Source organism: Notolepis coatsorum (assembly GCF_963971535.1).
Source record: "Notolepis coatsorum genome assembly, chromosome: 2".
NCBI lineage: Eukaryota > Metazoa > Chordata > Actinopteri > Aulopiformes > Paralepididae > Notolepis > Notolepis coatsorum.
This window is the reverse complement of record NC_140166.1, coordinates 178,251,596-178,271,803: the sequence shown is the minus strand read 5'-3', so window position 1 is coordinate 178,271,803 and position 20,208 is coordinate 178,251,596. Positions and strand designations below refer to the sequence as shown.

General features: G+C 46.4%; 1 protein-coding gene across 2 annotated transcripts in view; it reads right to left on the bottom strand.

Moving 5' to 3' along the window:
* c1qtnf7 (C1q and TNF related 7) overlaps positions 1 to 20,208 on the bottom strand; it is a 39,552-nt gene that overhangs the window by 4,603 nt on the left and 14,741 nt on the right. The gene's annotated exons all lie outside the window — the stretch shown is intronic.

The following is a 20,208-nucleotide window of genomic DNA, read 5'->3' as shown; positions in this document are numbered from 1 at the left end:
CTTAGAGACCAGCTGATGTTGCTTTCATGAAGATTCCTCACGTGTTGCCATATTGCCTTTACAAATCTGCATGTTTTCTTGACAACATGGGATTTACAGTTGAGTAAACAGTCCAGGTTTACATTCCAGATATTAGACTAGAACCAAGCCATAGTACATCTTAGAAATACTTGGTCAAATAAGACAAAATCGCATACGGGTTGTGCGATTACAAAGATAAATCTTAGACAATTTAGTGACAAAGCCTTTTTATTTGATGTTTTCCACAGTGACAGACACTATACATCTGAAATGGCACTGGATGTTCTCTCAAAAACCATTCTTTCTGTCATTGACAAACATGCACCGTTCAAAAAGCTTAGAATAAAAGATGGATCAACCCATTGGGTTTCACCCAAGTAACAAGTTATCAGTTTTATTCAAGGTAAGGAACAGAGCCTGGTCACTTGCCAGACACTCTGGGGATCCATCCCATTGGGCATCATTTAGACAAGAAATTAAATGTACTTCATCTGTGAGAAACGCCAAAACAAATGATTATTTAGACTTTGTTTTAGCTCTAGACCCCTGGGCCCTCATTCATCAACGTGACTTACGCACAGATATGTGCTTAATCTGTGCGTACGACCATTTCTAAGCAAAGTGTGGGATTCATCAATTTCAACTTGAACTTGACTTCGTGCTTATATTTACGCACAGCTCGGAGCATGCGTAGCTGACGCCCAGTGGTAGAACATCGTTACTACGGCATAGGCGCTCCTCAGTTCTGCATTAGTTTCAACGCGGAAATAAGCTTCCGTGCATTAGTGTTCAACTTCTGTATGACCCGTAATTCATTATAGTTCATTGTAAAATAGCGACAGTAGTGTAATTATAACGGGCTCACACGCGAACAAGAGGTTGGCCTGCTTGTTTGGCACGGGGGGGCAGACGCAAAACACCAACCTCCAAACGCGATTAAATATTGTTTCAAATAAAAAGCGAATTATTTTGTGTGTCATGTTTCCAAATAAGATTGGTCACGAAATGCTTTCTACTTCAATTTGTTGGTTAGAATAGATGACCTCCGTTGAAACTTCACTGAGACTAACAGTCTATTTGTGAGCTCCCGCACAGATGTGATAATAATAATAATAACAATAATAATAATAATAATAATAATAATAATAATAATAATAATAATAATAATAATAATAATAATAATAGCTTCATTTTATATAGCGCCTTTCAAGAGACCCAAGGTCGCTTTACATAGATAGGGGGGGGGGAATAACAAAGTAACAAACATAGTGGACAGACACAACATATAAATATGATGATGGAATTCATTCAAGTCCTCTCCACCCTCGGGTCTTTGCCACCGGCACGGTCCATCGTGATATTGGAGATGGATCGAGCAATAGACTGTTACTGTAGCTGTCAAAGCTCCATCACAAATGCAGTTATGTGAATAGAAAGGGATTCCACTCAGTCAATGTTGCGATGCGCATTTGCCTGATACATGTTGTTGCTGCATGCCGGGAGGAAGGCGATGCTGAATGTTTTCAATTCATTAAATAAAACGGATACTTTTTGCAAGGGTTTACTGACTGTCATACAAATAATCAACCAACTACATACTGTAACTTTTCAGTGCACGTTCTTATTTACATTGTGACAACAGCCTTGTGAGTTCCCGCAGTGACCCGCACACAGACATGATGGAATTCAAGTTCAAGTTTGTATTGATCACATAGGCAGGCTACACATGGCGTATAGGCTACATCATACATGGCAGTGAGATTCATTGTTCTTGTATATGCTCTCGTATTATTGTTTATATAGGCTATAAATACTGACATCAAAATAGATTGTATGCCTCTAGAAATCATATGCAGCAGGTAGAAAATTGACGGAAAATCCGTCGCGATTTGGAATAAAATTGAGGAGAACTTTAATCCCTGGGTATTAATCAAACAAAACGGGAAAAGGCAGTCATATTCCAGCACGGTCTTTATTAGTGTTTGCGCTGCCCAGGCAGCAATGGTTAATAGATATCATATCCGACATCACCGTACGTGTACACGTCTGTCAGCCTGTCACATAACACGCTTCCCTCGGCTTAGTCCATTTTTCCACATTTCATGGGGGTATTCCATTACCGTATATGGTTAATCGGGGCGGTTCTGGTATGCAAATACTTAAAACAGTGCACAAGCTCAAACTTTAGATCAAAGTCATATTTATCAAGACAGGTGTGCGTAGGACCTGTGTACGCACGTGTGATAAATCCTGTTTCTTTTGTGCGTGCACATATTCTAAATTCTGTGCTTAAGTATGGAAATAGAACATTTTCTACGTCATGTTGATGAATGAGGGCCCAGGGGTGGGCAATTATCTTTCCCAGGGGGCCGAATGAGCAACTGAAAATATGTTGGAGGGCCGGGCCAAAATTCCAAACTCAATTATGCATAATATACATTTTATTTCTATATAAAAAGCAGTAAATGGCATTGTTTTGACCCCTGGTAAGAGTGTATGTTATTATTTGGCAATTAAAAGGTGAGGTTAGCTTTCAAAAATATCATTTATTCAAATAGAATTTATTTCCAAAATGATAAACAAAATGTGAAACATTAATAACAAAGGGCATTTTGAGTTTCATATACTATTGAAACAAGGATTGTCTTAGCTTTCTAAAGACATCACATCATCTTATAGCAAAAATAAACAAGACATGTCACTGAACTGTGTAAAGAAAAGTGTCCCAGTTTTGTAGCCTTTTTTACTTTACATGCCTATATTAAAAATTTAATGTTTTCAGAACTGTGCAAAAAAAAGAAAAAAAATATCAAGTGTCCCATTTCACTTGTTATATTTCCACATTTTAGTGTTCTTCAGGTATTTTTTTTTCATTCAGTGTGAGAAATCCAGTCTCTGTTGAGCTTTAACAAGTCCATCAAAGTCAGGTTGCATGTCTGAGGTGGAGATGCGAAGCACAGATGTTCATCAGTGAGAGAGGATCTGTACCTGGACTTGGTAAACGTCATGACTGAGAATGTCTGTTCACATATAGGTGGATCCAACGAGAACCAACATCTTCTGAGCATGTCTCCTCATGTTTGGAAAGTTCTCCTCCTTGAGAGCAGTGTAGAACTCTAGCAGTGATGCTGACTTAAAGTGCTCTTTCAGTAGTGAATCAGACTGCAGGTCAATGAGTTCAAGCTGAACAACTATCAACACTGCAGGTAAAGGGAGAGGAAACCAGCTGCATTTCATCCTCAACCTTTTTGAAATCTTGAAAACGCCTTGAAAATTCATCATGCAGTGCTCCCAACATGGATGAGTACCTGTGCCGGTGATCAGCTGATGGTTTGACTTCTTTCAGGGTTTTCATGTGTTTGAGATAGTTGCTGCCTAGTTGCCTTGAAATTAATTGCAACTTTGTCATGAAGGCTTTCACATGGCTATGCATTTCATGAGCAAAAATGCCCTTGCCCTGCAGTTGTGTGTTCAGTAGGGATGGGTACCGTTCACATTTGAACCGATACGGTACCGGTACCTGTGAATCGATACCGGTACCCAACGGTACCTTTTCTCTGTACTTTAGTCTCTAAAAATTGAATCTACCTATCTCAGTTGTGAAAAAAAAAATCCAAACATCAAATAACCACACTTTCGACCGTTTTCGGCTTGCCCCGACTGCTTTGTTGTTGAATCAAGTCAAATCCTAGGTAAGCGTATATTGTGCGTGTGAACGTTGACATGAAAAGAAAAACGTTTTTTTTAATTTTTTTTTATCATGTAATCTATCGCGGGCCGGTCAGAATCATCCCGCGGGCCGTATCCGGCCCGCGGGCCGTACAATGCCCAGGTCTGCTCTAGACTATACTGGCTCCTATTCAAACCTGGCAAAAGTTTGGAAGGCAGTAATCTTAAATAGTGCTGGTGTCACAGCCGACATTACTGTCTTTCAGAGGCTGCCGTGCTCAAGGTAGTGCTATCATATGAAACTAGACAACCTAAGGTATCTATTGGTACCAACCTTAGAAGGGGGCTAAACAATGCTCCAAATTTTGATTAGATTAGATTCAAATGTATTGTCATTATACAGCACAAGTACAGTACAACGATTTAGGCTAAAAACTGCCATGGCCATTTCAAAGGGGTTCTATGGATACCCACAAGTCTCTCCTTTATAAAATGCAGACATGCCCACTTTATGCTAACCCCATGCAGTTTTGGGCAAACATTTAGTTTTTCTTGCATGCAGTACAAATGGGCTATCCTAAAAAGGGTGTATTTACCTTTCTGCATATTTAGGTCCCTTAACAGTCTTGGAATTGCATTTGGTATGAAAGCTGCCTGAGACTCATGCAGACTCATATGTATTCATGTGTGATAATGTTAATCCCCATAGTAGCCATTTCAATGTAGTGAGACCATTTTAACCTCTTAAGCCCGGAGCCCTACTTTCTGAAAATCCGCCTAAAATACATACCTAAGTAAATGGAAGATTGCTCCACTGGTCCATTTGCATGTTCTTGGTATCTAGGGACATCTATGGACCTCAGTGAATATATTCCCAGTGTCAGAAATATTGTGTCTATAGGCTTGCTTAAATTGTGATGAAACAAAGGAGAATATGAATTATGATTTTTCTTTGCATCTTTGACAGTGAGTAACACCATGCTAAAAATGACCAGACATGAAAAACTGCCACTGAGCTCGCTCAGTACCTTCTTGAAATCACATGTACAAAAGGTCTAAGGAAATTAATAAAGGGAAGATGAGTAAACAGAAGGTTTTGTAGATACAGTACTGAATTCTGCCATCCGTGCATGTGATTTGAAATATTATTATAGAATATAGAATATGAGGCCTATAAATGACCTTATTATAACCAACTCGCACATCTATGGATTGGGCCAAATCTTCTCTTTCAAATGGGAGCGTTCAATTTGGATTTAGTATCAGCAGGCATGCATGAATAACAGAGAATGAAATCTACTGTATGTTCAGTAGGTTTTTTTATTCTTACGACAGCTCCGCCATTTTGATTTCAACAGGGATGGTTGCTAAATGTTCACAATAGGGGAGACAAACTAACTGCGCTCCAATATATGCCAACAACGTTCAGTTTTGTAGTATATAATCCAGAGAAATAAGATACATTTAAAAAAAATCCAACGCTCATTGAGAGCTCTGGATGTCCTCTTCTCATAATGACTACAATCGTCATCATTCAGCGACGGCCGCTAATTCAAAATGGCTGATCTCCGCGAAACACATTTCAAAAACTAAAATCTCATTAATAACACTGTAACCTATCGGTAAACGAACGTATTGCTGAAAATATACACCATGACTGCTGTTGTGACAATGACATGGTTAGGATGTTTACTCTTGAATATGTTTGGAGAAAAAAAACGATAATTATGTCAGACAGTCTAGAGAGAATGATTTATGACATGATGTCATTTGCGGTCCGGTACCAGATGGAAGAGGTTGCACGGACGGGTGGAAGAGGTTTAATATATATATATATGTTTGTTTTTCTTTCTTGACCTCACTGTATAAAATTACCTATTGTGACCACTAGGATAATCACAGTTGCGTGAAAACCACAACCTAGAGACCTAGGGCATTCAGACAATGTATGACTTGTTCATTGATAATAAGGGCGGGTTTCTGAGAAATTCCCAGAACAGATGTGCTTGCCATTCAATCTCCAAAAAATTCCCTTCTTGAAATCTCCAAATGTCAAATGTTTTCATCCAGAATCACAACATGAATTATTCCTCAAGGCCTCTGTGTCTTAATGTGGTATTTTGGAGGAATTTCGGAACATGTTTATCAATTCACGAGTGGTCAGAAATGATTACGTTTTGCACCAAATCTGTGTAACAAATGGTATCAGCCCAGAAATGGCTACAACAACGTATGAGACATAAGTGAGCATGGGAATGACATACACACATCATACACTTAAATCATAATGTTCTAAGCCCTTATACACTATAAACTTTCAAAATTGTAATGGGAGCGTAAACCAAAATTCAATGTGTATTACAGATTTATGACTAGAATAAGTTGACACGGTGCAGAACTGCATCTCAAATTACTTGCATACACATTATTAACCCTACACATTGCATACACATTATTAACCCTACACATTGCATACACATTATTAACCCTACACATTGCATACACATTATTAACCCTACACATTGCATACACATTATTAACCCTACACATTGCATACACATCATTAACCCTTACACAGAGACCCATCTTTGCCTTTTTTAGGGGGAGATAGCAGGTCAACAGTAGATGCTACATAGAAGTGGTGTATCATCTGAAAGCTGGGAAGATGAAGATGAGATGCAGCTATGCACATAGGTGTCATTTATACTGGGGACATATCAACCCCACTTTTTGAAATGGACCATTTTGTCCCCACCACTTTTTTAAAGTATCATTTGTTGAAGAATTTGTGAGAAATAGCATGCATGAAGAAATTGTATAAATGCAAACACTTTGAGAAAGGTTTATTTGCACAATAAGAGAACATACATCGAGAACTGTTCTCCCCTGCTCTACCTCTCCCCGACCCTGTATATGTGTTTCTCATCTCTCTGTCCCTTAGTGTTTGTAACTGAGGGGTACAATTCCCTGACTGTATTATATAAGTATGGTATCATTAAACCACTACTGTCTTATGTACATTACTACTGGCCATACAGTACACAGGTATATCAGATGAACACTTCCCACAATGACACGGTTCCACACAAAACTGGGTTATAATAATATTTATTAGCAGCAATGATAGTATATAACAATACTTTACGTAGGGTTGCGCTTATAAGGCGAAGGAATGTGCGTGAGCAAATCAATAACGTAAGTCCATTATCATATTACGCAGGAGATAATGAATACCACCTGTATCTTAGGAATTATATCTATGGTACACTAGTAAGGCAGCGGGAGATACTGGTAGGGTCCCTCCGGTTGTAGGCCAGCAAGGGGAGAGGATTTGTCGGTAGCAGAGTCTGGGTCAACGAAGAATAGGGAGACTCCAAGTACAGGAGACGGTGCAATAATCTCTTGATCCGCAGACGAATAACAGCTGTTCTCCGGCATGCAGCTCCGCATGGAAGAAAGCTAGCCAGCCTCAGGCTTCTGAGAGGCGGGCTCGACGTTGCTCCTCACAGGGTAAATCCCACACAATTGTGGGTGTAGACGATTCTCCGCTCCATCAATTACAGGACCAAAGCAAATATAATCCAGCCGAAAAGGGCTATGTAGTCGTCGGGTAGGTTATCCAGTGTACATGTCCACACGGTCCTCGTCTAGGGCTCCTCGGGTGAAGGCGCCAGGGTAAGCTGCCCAGCCTGGATAAGCACACTAGCTGGTACGAGGAAACGTTGGTGATGCTGGTCACTGTAGAACGGTAGCCGCACGATACACTATACATAAATAGACTATTACTGAATTAATAGAATAGGTCGAACTCGACGGTACAGCGTTAAACTCTGATACTTCAGTTATTAATTCGCACGCGGTCTCAATGCTCTATTTGGGGCCAAACAGGCCATACTTCACCGCACGTTGTATCGTGGGTGAGGCTTCAACTTATTGGGTAACTTAACTTCTGTATTCACCTGCGCCGTATTTATACGTTAGGTGAACAAACTAGTACCAGCTTTATTCCTGTCTCGTATCCTTGCGCAGAGCCGTTCATGTCCAGGCAAGTCTTTGGCGGTGACTTTGAACCAGACCTTGGGGGTATGGCAGTGGCGCCTAAGGGACCGCTGTCCAATAAGAGAACGAAATATTATGGTCTGTACTAGGTTAAAGGGATATTCCGTGTATATGTACAAGGAATACACAAGGGATATCAAACGATATACAAATATTATGCAATATATATCAATTAATAAATATATATATTCGGTTTAATCTGATCCTTCGTAACAGCCGCCTCCTAATTAGTCCCACCTAATTAGATAAGCAGAGACAGATTAACCGCACTGTCCACTACTCAATGTCTGTTGTGAGGGTAGGGCAGTTCACAAAGTCATGGTCGTCATCAAGAGTGTCGGGGAGCCTTGGCAACTCTATCAGCCTCGCCACGGGCTGGGTGTATGTCCGCCCTTGGACGAGCACTTCTGCCGCTCTGACCCTTCCGTCGGCACCAGTGATCACTTTGCTTACGCGGCCGGCCGGCCACATAGCTCGGGGTAGTGACTGGTCGATAATCATGACGACTGTTCCTTCTGTCAAATTGTCTCTTTCTTTCACCCATTTCTGGCGGGTCTGTAGAGACGGTAGATAGTGGAGGAGGAAACTGTTCCAAAACTTGTCAGCCAATACTTGACTGTACCTCCACATTCTTCGGCCGTTCGCTTCTTCAGGCCTGTACACTGTCTGTGGTAGCGCGGGGTCCAGCCGCCCCATCAAGAGAGTGTTGGGGGTGACTGGGTCGACATCTGCTACATCACTTGAGATGTAACCGAGGGGCTTTGAGTTCAATACTCCCTCGATCTCCGTGAGGACTGTCGTGAGGACTTCTTCCGCCACGGTCTGGGCCCCAAGCACGGCATACAGGGCTGTCTTTATTGAACGTGCTTCTCGTTCCCAAGTTCCACCGAAGTGAGGTGCATTCGGGGGATTAAACTGGAAATCAATCTGAGAGGGAGCGAGGTGGGTCTTAAGTTCTGGGCCCATAGCTTGGAAGCTCTCTCTCAGCTCTCTTTCTCCGCCTTTGAAGTTTGTCCCGTGATCAGACAATAATATAGACGGTTTCCCTTTCCGCGATGTGAATCTCCGGAAGGCCATAAGGAATGAGTCTGTGCTCATGGTTGGAAGGAGTTCTATGTGTATCGCTCGGGTGGTCATGCATTTGAATACAATACCCCACCGCTTCTCAGTCCCTCTTCCTTTCTTTACATACAGCGGGCCGAAACAGTCCATACCGGTGGAGTGAAAGGGCTTGTCGCCGAGTCAGAGGCGACAGGGGGGTAGGTCAGCCATCCGGGGTATACTGGGCTGTGCTCGCCATTTACGACAGTCTAGACAAGTCCGCTGGAAGCGTCATACTGCTTCTCTCCCTTGCAGTATCCAATAACGACGTCTGATCTCCGCGAAGACTCTCTCTGCCCCGGCGTGGTGCACGTCCTCGTCGTATTTCTTTATGATAAGCTCTGTGACCTTGTGTCGGCTGTTTAAGACTATCGGGTACTTGACGTCATTCGGTAAGTCTGGGGCTCTCCTCAGACGACCACCCACTCTGATGAGATTATGGGCGTCGCTCTCAGGGGCTAAGTGGAGCAGTCTGCTGTCTGACGGGACTGGCTTTGATCCCTGTAGACAGTCTAGCTCGTCTGGGAACGAGTCTCTCTGGGCTCGCTGTAGCAGAAGAAGTTCTGCTTCTTCGTAGTTAGCTGCAGTAATGTCAGTAGTGGGCTGAACCTCTGGGTGGTGCCACAGGAATGTCTTTAGCTGCGCACTCTCAAGGGTGAGGCAGTCGTCTATGTTGGGGTCTGTGGGGACGAGTGTGTGTGTCAACCCACAGAACATAGATTTCTTCTTCTCCGCCTCCTCTTCACTCGCCTCCCGTGGGGTGGGTGTAGGCCACTCTTCTTCCGGGAGCTTGAGGAACTCGGGCCCGTCACTATATAGATTGTGACGGGTGAGGTCATCCAGGGACATTCCCCGGGTGATGACGTCAGCTGGGTTGTGTTTTGTGTCCACATACCTCCAGCTTGCTGCTTCTGTTAAATCTTGGATCTCTGTGATTCTGACTCCCACGAAGACCTTGTATCTGCACGAATCGGACTGGATCCATGTGAGTACGGTCATGGAGTCTGACCACAGGATTGTTCTTTGCACCGGGATGGTGAGTTCACGTTGGATTAACGTGGCGAGTTGCGCTCCTGCTAGGGCTGCGCAGAGCTCTAGACGCAGGATAGATTGTTGCTTGCGGGGGGCTATTCTTGAGCGAGCCAGGATGAAGGCAGTATGTATTTCTCCTCCCTCCTCTCGGGCACGCAAGTAGGCCACCGAACCGTAGGCTACTTCGGAGGCGTCGCTGAAGACGTGCAGGTCCATCTGGCACGTCTCCGGCCTCACTGTGGGTGGGAAGTAGCTGCGGCGTATGTTGACACCTGGGAGTGAGCTGAGTTCTGTCTCCCACTCTCTCCATGTGGAGGCAAGGTGTTCGGGTATGGGGTCGTCCCAGCCCTGGTCCTTGTCCCATAACGCTCTTACAATCATCTTTGCCCTGGTGGTGTAAGGTAGAATACATCCCAACGGGTCATATTGTCTGGCAAGTGTTCTGTATACACTCCGTCTTGTGGTCGGTAGTGAAGTCGACCTTCCCTGCTCCTTGGTCAGGGGTGTGTGTTTATAATGGAGCGAGTCTGTTTTGAAGCGCCAGACTAGTCCCAATGTCATTTCTTGGGCTTCTCCTGGGATGGTCGCCATCCAGGTCTCGCTGCTTGCTGCCTTGTCCTCTGGGGAGAGGCTGCGTAATACTTGAGGGTCGCTGCTGGCCCACTGCCGGAGATCAAAGCCGCCTTTGATCAGGGAGGCGCGGAGCTTGAGTAGGAGGGCCTTGGCTTCTTCTGGCGTCGAGACGCTTTGCAGACAGTTGTCCACGTAGAAACTATTTCCTACACTTTGTCGGACCTCTTCATCAGCTGCTGGGTCCTCTGCGACGTGTTTTTGCAGTGCAAACGTAGCACAGCATGGGCTGCATGTGGTTCCGAAAGGGAGGACTTCCAATTGATAGATGGATGGTTGCTCATCCCCGATCCTCTCTCTCCATAAGAACCGCAGCAGGGGCTTGTCCTCCTCCACTAGTCGCACCTGCAGGAACATCCCTTTGATGTCGCCGCTGATGGCCACCTTGTCTTGGCGGAAACGTAGCAACACGCCTAGTAGAGAGGGGCCGAGTGTTGGGCCGGGCAAGAGCTCTTTATTCAGATTTTGTAATCCGATCTGGTAGCTGCAGTTAAACACAATACGGTCCTTGCCGTTGTGGTGGACCTTGTGGTGTGGCACGTACCATGATTCGGTCGTCTGATCGGCCTCTTTAATGTCAATTTTCTTTATGTGTCCCGCTGTGATTAGCTTGTCAATCTCAGCGCGGTACACAGTGGCTTGAGCGGGGTCTCTGGCTAGGCGCCGCTCTGTGTTCGATAGATACCGCTCCGTTGCTTCTTTTGGGGCGTGGAAGGTAGGCATACCCTCTCGCCTCAGGAGTGGAGTTGCGTATCTCATCACTCCGTTGACTTTGACTCTCTTTGTCCCCCGCTCGAGGAGGGCTATAGCATAAATGTCTTCCTTGGAACGAATGTGTTTCTTTTCGTTCTTAAAGGGTATTGTCTCTAGTGTCCATAGCCTCTCGACATGCTGTAGGAGGGTGGTGTCTTCTTCTGTCACTCTGGAGTGGAGGCAGCTAGTGGCTGCTGTTCGGTTAGGAGACCTAGAGAGGGGGCCTTGTAGTGTCCATCCTAGGCGGGTCTCGACTGCTGCTGGACAGCCTCTGGGCCCAGTGTGGACCCGGTCCATCGGGACGATGAGGTGTGCATGGTCGGATCCTATCAGCAGGGTCGGGGTGGCACCGTCTATGAGCGGTATAGGTAGTTGACGCAGGTGCACATATTTATCCATCAGCTTGGCGATGGGGTAGGTGTACTGCGACAGGCCTATGTCTTGGCTGGTGAAAGCGTTAGTGATCCTATACCGTCTCTCTGGCTGCCCGCTTGCTCCGATAGTGAAGGAGACATTCTCGCCCTTTATCGTCTTCAGGTCTCTTCTTATTGTCCGAATCGTCATCGTTTCTTCGCTCCCCCGCAGCCCCAGCTGGGCCGCAGCGGACGCGAGGAGAAGGGTCTTCTCTGACCCGTCGTCAAGGACGGCGTAGGTGTCCATGACCTTGTCTTCGTAACTCAATGTTACGCGGACCACCTTCAAGAGCACCCGGGCGCCCCCGCTGCTGGCGGGGTCAATGTACATAACACTTGCCTTTGTGCTGCTTGAGGGTGCAGGCTTTCTTCTGTTACTGTCATGTAGGACGTCCAAGTGGGCTCCGTCACACCGACTACACCTCTTCTTTAGGCGGCACTCGGCTGCCATGTGACTGCGCGCACATCGGTAACAGCGTCGGTTGGACTTTATCCATTGACTCACCTCGTCGGCGGTCATCTTCTTGAACATGTCACAGTGTGACAGCCAGTGTTCCTTTTCGCAGTACGGGCATACAATCTTTCACTTCTCTTTCATCGAGGGGGGTACTGTGGTTCTTGTTGCTCGGTACTGATTCGGCTTGGTGCATGACGGTCACCAGCCTGCGGCCATCGTTTGCTCTCCTAGGTCCCTCTCTGGAGCTTGGTGTGCTCCGCACGAACGTATCCAACCGTAGGCTGTTGACTTCTCTCGCCAGGAAGTCGGCTAGGTCTAGGAGGGATGGCTCGGGACCGTTAGGATCACGGTGGTCTCTTTGCCGCCTGAAGCGCTCTTGTCGGGCGGGCGGAAGCTTCTCTAAAATCCTCTCGACATTAGAGTTTGCATACAGTTCGTGCATACCCTTTTCCCTTTGTGCCCCCAGCATCCCTACCAGGGATTGTACTTTGATAGACAGGTCATCTAGTGAGCGATTGTCTGTGGCTGGGGGTAGACGGTCAATATTCCTTATCTCTTGTATTACGTAGTCCCATATGCGTCCATATCGTTTGGTCGAGGGCTGCTAGCGCCGCGGTGTATGGGGTAGTAGAGGTGGAATATGCCAGCGCTATATTGTGCGCTCTGGGCACCTTCAGGTGCTTGAGTAGGATAGCATACTTGTACGGTTCATCAGTTACATCAGACATCATTGTCTCTAAGCACATTCGTAGCTCTGTGTACTGTGCTCTGTTCTCGTGCGTGAAGTCCGGGAACGTCAGTGTGCCAAGGTACGATGCCATGGATGGCTGGCACATCGGTGAGCGTTGGAGGAGAGGCCTCCTAGGCGAGTCTCCTCTTACTTGTCGTGGTGGGCTGGTACCTGTCGGGCATTGTAGAACCAGGTTAACTGTGTCCTGGCTGTAGTAGCATTGTAGAACCAGGTTAACTGTGTCCTGGCTGTAGCATTGCTGTAGCATTGTAGTAGAACCAGGTTAACTGTGTCCTGGCTGTAGTAGAACCAGGTTAACTGTGTCCTGGCTGTAGCATTGTAGAACCAGGTTAACTGTGTCCTGGCTGTAGCATTGTAGAACCAGGTTAACTGTGTCCTGGCTGTAGTAGAACCAGGTTAACTGTGTCCTGGCTGTTAGTAGGTTCCGTCCCTCTCACACAAGCATATACCAGTACACGCCACACACACACTTACAAATAGGACCCTCAAAACACACACACACTCATTCTCACATTCACACACACACACATACTCTCTCACACACACACACACACACACACACACTCATTCTCACATTCACACACACACATACTCTCTCACACTCACACACACACACATCTCTCTCAGACACACATACACACTCATTCTCATCTAGGAGAAACAGCGCTCCGGAGAAAGATGTGAGTTCACTGTGCACACATGGTTGTTTTGTAGGTTCCGTCCCTCTCACACAAGCATATACCAGTACACGCCACACACACACTTACAAATAGGACCCTCAAAACACACACACACTCATTCTCACATTCACACACACACACATACTCTCTCACACACACACACACACACTCATTCTCACATTCACACACACACACATACTCTCTCACACTCACACACACACACATCTCTCTCAGACACATATACACACTCATTCTCATCTAGGAGAAACAGCGCTCCGGAGAAAGATGTGAGTTCACTGTGCACACATGGTTGTTTTGATCTTTTAAGCCAAATAAAAACGAACGAAGATAGAAGATAGTGCATAGCCATGGTGTTTAGAAAAACCAAGATGGGTTTTATCTACATGGATTGAAAAACAAACGGGCCGGTGAAGGAAGGCAGTGTTCTAAGGGGTTAATTCCATTTTTATTGGTCTGTAATATAAGGGTTGTTTTCCTCGCAAGAGGCGGGAAGAAGGGACTGTGAGTCGGGAGAATCTACATACGTTTTTCAGACCTACCGTCATCTTGGCATTCAATCTATTTTTGACCTGTTCAGTACTTGCATGTTAGTAGATCATCTATTGTCATGTGACCTGCAGACATCATTATGACCTGTTTGGCCGACGAGACTCTAGTTTGTTTTGTTGTTAGGCCTTGAAAAAGGAGGGCAGCGTTTGTTTGTTTGAGAGAGTAGCTATATTTACCTTGTATAAATACTTTGAAGGACCCAGAAAGGACTGGACTGTTTTCTCCTTTCCTTTATATACTCGACCGGCCGGTTGTAATATTTAAATATCTTTCACATTTTTCACGTTCGAGTCTAAAACGTGACACTAGTCAGCATGAACTGTCTGTAAAACGTTAAATACATGTGAAACAAACAACTTACTATCCCTCTTCCCCCTCTGTTTGTCTGAAAAGACAAAAACCTGATTGACCGCAACGACAAAGTCGAACTTGAAGACGACAAAGGTAATCTGTTCTTAAAAAGAACAGGGCTGGAAAAAAGCAGGCCCCTGCTTTAAGTCTGGGCGTTGAGCCAAGAGAGATAACTCTCCCCCTCTCTCTCTCTCTCTCTCTCTCTCTCTCTCTCTCTCTCTCTCTCTCTCTCTCTCTCTCTCTCTCTCTCTCTCTCTCTCTCTCTCTCTCTCTCTCTCTCTCTCTTGGGTTTGCTGACCTCTGGTGGTGTGAACACACACACATACACACACACAATAACCAGCAGTTAAACTCAAGACTCTAAATCAGTCGTGTATATTAAGTTGAGCGTATTACCTCCGTATTGTGTGACGGAAATGTGTTTTCAAAAAATGTAATCTTTCATATAGAATGGAATGTTTATTCATCTCACTAAAGTCTGAATAATAATCAGAATATTCACTTGGCCGTGACACACTTTCTCTCACACACATACTTTTTCTCTCTTTCACTCACACACACATTCTCTCTCCCACACACACACACATTCATTCTCTCTTTCACACACACACACACACACACACACACACACACACACACACACACACACACACACACACACACACACACACAGTCACACACAGACACACAGTCACACACACACACACACACACAGACACACACACACACACAGTCACACACAGACACACAGTCACACACAGACACACACAGACGCACACACACACAGTCACACACAGACACACACACACACACACAGACACACACACACACCGACACACACACACACACACACAGACACACACACACACCGACACACACACACACACACACACACACACACACACACACACACACACACACACACACAGTCACACACACACACACACAGTCACACACAGACACACACAGACGCACACACACACAGTCACACACAGACACACACACAGACACACACACACACACACACAGACACACATACACACACACACACACACACACACACACACAATAAGCACACGCACACACTAAACAACGCAATAAACACACAAGACATATACAAAGTTAGTAAACACGAACAACTACACACTTGACATAACGGTTTGTTTTCACTAGTGCCTCACCTGTCCTAAATTCAATCAAGATGCATACAGCAGAAGACATACTGATAGACCGGAACCCGCTCCTAAAAAACCTAATTCTCAAGGTAGGTGTCCGTTGGCAGAGGCGCACAAAGGCCAGGGACACAAAATGGCCTTCCGGAGGTACTTTTGATCTCGGCCTATGCGAAGAGATGAATGTAATGATTCGTAATCACAAGGCAGGCGACAACAGCAAAAAGAGGTTGAGAAAGAGGACAGAAGAGTTGGGGGTAATGAAGCTCTACGCCCAGAAGGGGAGAGCATACAGGCAGGAAGCTTTAGCGCTAAATCAGAGAGAGACGGATATAGGGAAACCAACATCCCCACCTTATGTCACGCAATTGCCGGTGGGCACTGTGACAATAAGAGGAGAATATGAGGAGGCGGAATTAGAGACCCCCGCTAGGTCAGAGACCCCCGCTAGATCAGAGACCTCCCTTAGGCGAGATACCCCCCCCAAACTGACCCCGCAGGATCTCTATCCGAAAGTCCTGGCGGCATATAACGAGACAGCACGTCGGAAGTTGTATAATGCAGAGGAAGAGGAGGTAGAGAACCTGGGCAGGCAGAGGGAGGGAGTCGGGAGGAAGATAGAGGAAGAGGCCCGTCAAAATGTGGCACAGCAGACATCAGAGAAACACGGAGCGTGTGGCCACAGTAAACTGTTGACTGAGGAGGAAGGTGAGAACGACACGAAACCAGGACAGGAGAAAGGAAACATTACAGGAACCCTGACTTTCGCCCCTACATTCATGGGAAGTGTGACAAGCACAGGCCAGTTTCCCCTGCTAATAAAGGGGAACGATATCTTTCACATGCCATGGTCACCTCTAGACATCGATGGCTTAATAGCAAGACTACCGGACCTTTCAGAAGGAGCCTCCAGGTGGATCACGCAGTTTGAGGAAAATACGTCACCTTTTCTGCTAGCAGTGGGTGACGTCAAAGCCCTGTTGACGCGTTTGCTAGGAGTTGGTGCCTGCCGGGACATCATGGGTGATACATCGATGCGAGTGGCATGCGACACGCAGGCCCATGATGGAGACATATTCAACGCGCATAGAGCGGCGTTGTGGTACAAACTCAGGAATCAATATCCATCACGTATTAATCCGGCAAAACTGGCAGGCAACCCCATAATGGAGACGGAAGGGCCTGGCGCCTATGTGAACAAAGTACTGAAGGAGTGGAGAGGTGAGCTAGGACACAACCCAGAAATTGACCCGTTGCAGAGAGCGATGTTTAGAGAAAGTGTGATGAGAGGGCTTCCAGAGGTGGTTAAGAATAGACTGGAAGACGTGGTGGGGTTAATGGACATGATTTATCCTTTGTTCTGTGCACATGTGACACATAGTGTGGAGAAGCAAAGGGCTCAGGAGCAGAAAGTCAGGGATCAGGATAGAAATGACGCAAGGAAGTTAACTCAGCAACAACTGCAGCCCCAAAGGAGGCTGCAGGCAGTAATGGTGTCATCTGCTACCTCTCCACCCATGCAGGACCAGGGACCCCCGCCTGCACCTCAGGTAGTGAGAAGCTATGGCTATAGTTCACAGAACCAGGCGCCCAGGCGGCAGGCAGGGAATGGGCAATCAGGCCCACGGATTACACAGGGACCGGGGAACGAACAACAGTTTTCCCGTTTCCACTGTTGGAACTGCGGCATGCAGGGACACAGGGAAATGAGATGTGGGCAACCATACCGTCCCGGCTCGGAGTATGGAAGACCCGTGCGCCAGGGGGAGTCACAAGGGCCCTACAACCAGGGGGAGACAAGAGGGCCCCGAAATCAGGGGGGTAATCACTAGGGGTGCCCAGAGAATGCGACGGGGGGAAATCAAATGATTGTGGTTTCCAAGGGAGCTGAGCAAGAACCTATTCTGCAGGTCCTAGTGGAGGGCAAATTAACAGAGATGATGGCAGACACTGGAGCAGGTTTTTCCTGCATAAAGCAAAAATACGCCGCTCACTTACCCCAGTCTGGACAGTATGTTCGGACGGTCGGATTCTCGGGAAAAACACAACTAATACCCACGTCAGATCCAATCTCTATGACGTTTAACAACAAGACCATAACAATACCTGTATTAATTTCGGACAGCACCCCGCGCAATCTCTTGGGACGAGATGCAATGTGTAAACTAGGCTGTAAAATCCTATGTACGCCTGAGGGGATTCAAATTGAACAAGACGTGTACCAAATGATGTTACAAGGGACAGGGGAGAAAGAGGCCACTGTGTTCTGGCTGGGCAACATAGATGCAGAGCTGCAAAGGGTCTGTGACCCCTGGGAGCCATTTCTGAAGGCCCAACTGCCTCAGTCTAGACAAACAAACATGGAGGCACATTGCACACTACAGTATTTGACGAATAGTGACCTAATTAGGAACAAGGCATGGTTGCAGGGACAGCCCGAGCAGGTGCAGATTAACTCATCTACGGTAATTGTAGGGAGACAGGGCGCGGCGTTGAGGGTTAACACAAGTAAGTATCTACGGGAACAACATAGACTAAGAGACGCCGCCCCACACATCACTCTGAGAATAAATCCTGGTTACGAATCCGAACATCTAGGTTCAATGATACAGGAATCCGAGACTCAAAGGTGGGTCTCCACGGAATCTCCGCTAATTTGGAACAGCGCAGATGGGAGTTTCATAAAAATAATGATTTCCTTTTCGGTTTTGGCAAAACCGCAAGTAATCAGATTACCAGGAGACCCTTGCGTTATTCCAGAGGCGGACGCTTTGCTGGAACAGGACATGTTGGCGCGCACCCCAGAACAGTTGTGGTCAAAACACGACACAGATGTGGGTCTAATATTGTCGGCACAGCCAGTGAAGGTCAGGTTAAAGAAGGGTTGTAGACCACCCTTTATCAGACAATATACAATGAAGCCAGAGTCGGAGGAAGCTATATCACATCAGATTGAGGGACTGTTAAAGGCAGGAGTGCTCGTCCCTTTCAAATCCAGATGTAATACACCTATCCACCCAGTGCTAAAGGCGGACAGGGCTAGGTACAGACTGGTACACGATTTGAGGGCGGTGAACGACGTGGTGTCTGGACCAGAGGCGGAAGTCGCTAATCCACACACCCTCCTGACAAACATCCCGAGTAGCTCGCAGTACTATACGGTCATTGATCTCACGCAGGCATTCTTCAGTGTTCCATTGGAAAAAGAGTCTCAGTATCTGTTTGCTTTTACCCACAGGGGGAAACAATACTCTTACACCCGGTTGCCACAAGGGTTCGCGCACTCGCCACATTACTTCTCGAAGGCGCTCAAGGAAGACCTGCAAGGAGTGTGCGACACACTACTCAGCACGGTCTTACTGTATGCAGATGACATTCTAATCTGCTCGGATACACGTCAGCAGTGCCATGAGGACTCCATCAAAGTTTTGAGTGGATTGGCCATGGGAGGCCACAAGGCATCCCGTTCAAAACTGCAGTACTGCCAGCCAAAAGTTGAGTACTTGTCTCGCGTCATTCAAAAGGGCATAAAAAACATCTCACCCACGCAGCTCGAAGCTGTATCCAAGGCACCTAGGCCGTTGACGGTCCGACAAATGATGACGTTTTTAGGGATGACTGGGTATAGCTCTGAGTGGGTGGAGGACTATACGATAGCGACAGCGCCGTTGAGGATGATGATAAAAGAGGCGGGTACAGACAAGCTTCGCGCTCCCTTGACATGGACCGAGGAGGGGGAGGACGCGTTCATAAACATTAAGCGTCTGTTGTTACAGGCCCCTGCCCTGGCGCTGCCGGATTATGAGAAGTGTTTCCACCTATTCGTCTCACATAGAGCGCAGCATGCGACAGCTGTCCTGACTCAAACACAGGGGGGGAGTGGGAAAAAACAACCGATAGCATATTACTCTAGAGCTCTTTCGCCGGTAGAGCAGGGTCTGCCACCTTGTTATCAGGCCCTGGCCGCAGCACATTTGATGTATGAGAAAGCAACGGCCGTGACAATGGGATATGACATTTGCATTTGGACACATCACAAATTGGCAAACTTGATTGAAAGAGGCAAATTTGTTCTGACCAGCCAACGGCAACAGGCTTACATGAGGCTCCTGCAGTACTCGGACGTTACGATAAAAACATGCCACGGCAGTAACCCGGCGGATCTGGTACCACTCCCGAGCGAGGGTCAACCGCATGAGTGCGAGGTGGAGGTACAGGCTTTCGTGAAACTCCGTCCTGATTTGGGAGTCGACCCGCTCGCGATAGCAGAACTCTCACTTTTTGTGGATGGGTCCTGCTATCGGGAGGGGGAAAATTTAAGGTCAGGATACGCCGTCGTACAGTGCAAACCTAACGGAGAAACACTAACAAGAAAGGCCGGACAATGCATGCAACCATGTTCGGCCCAGCTTGCAGAACTAATAGCACTAACAGAAGCATGCATAATAGCTAAAGATCGCACGGTTAACATCTTTACAGACTCTGCTTATGCGCATGGCGTATGCCACCTATTCGCGGCCATTTGGAAGGCAAGAGGCTTTAAGAAATC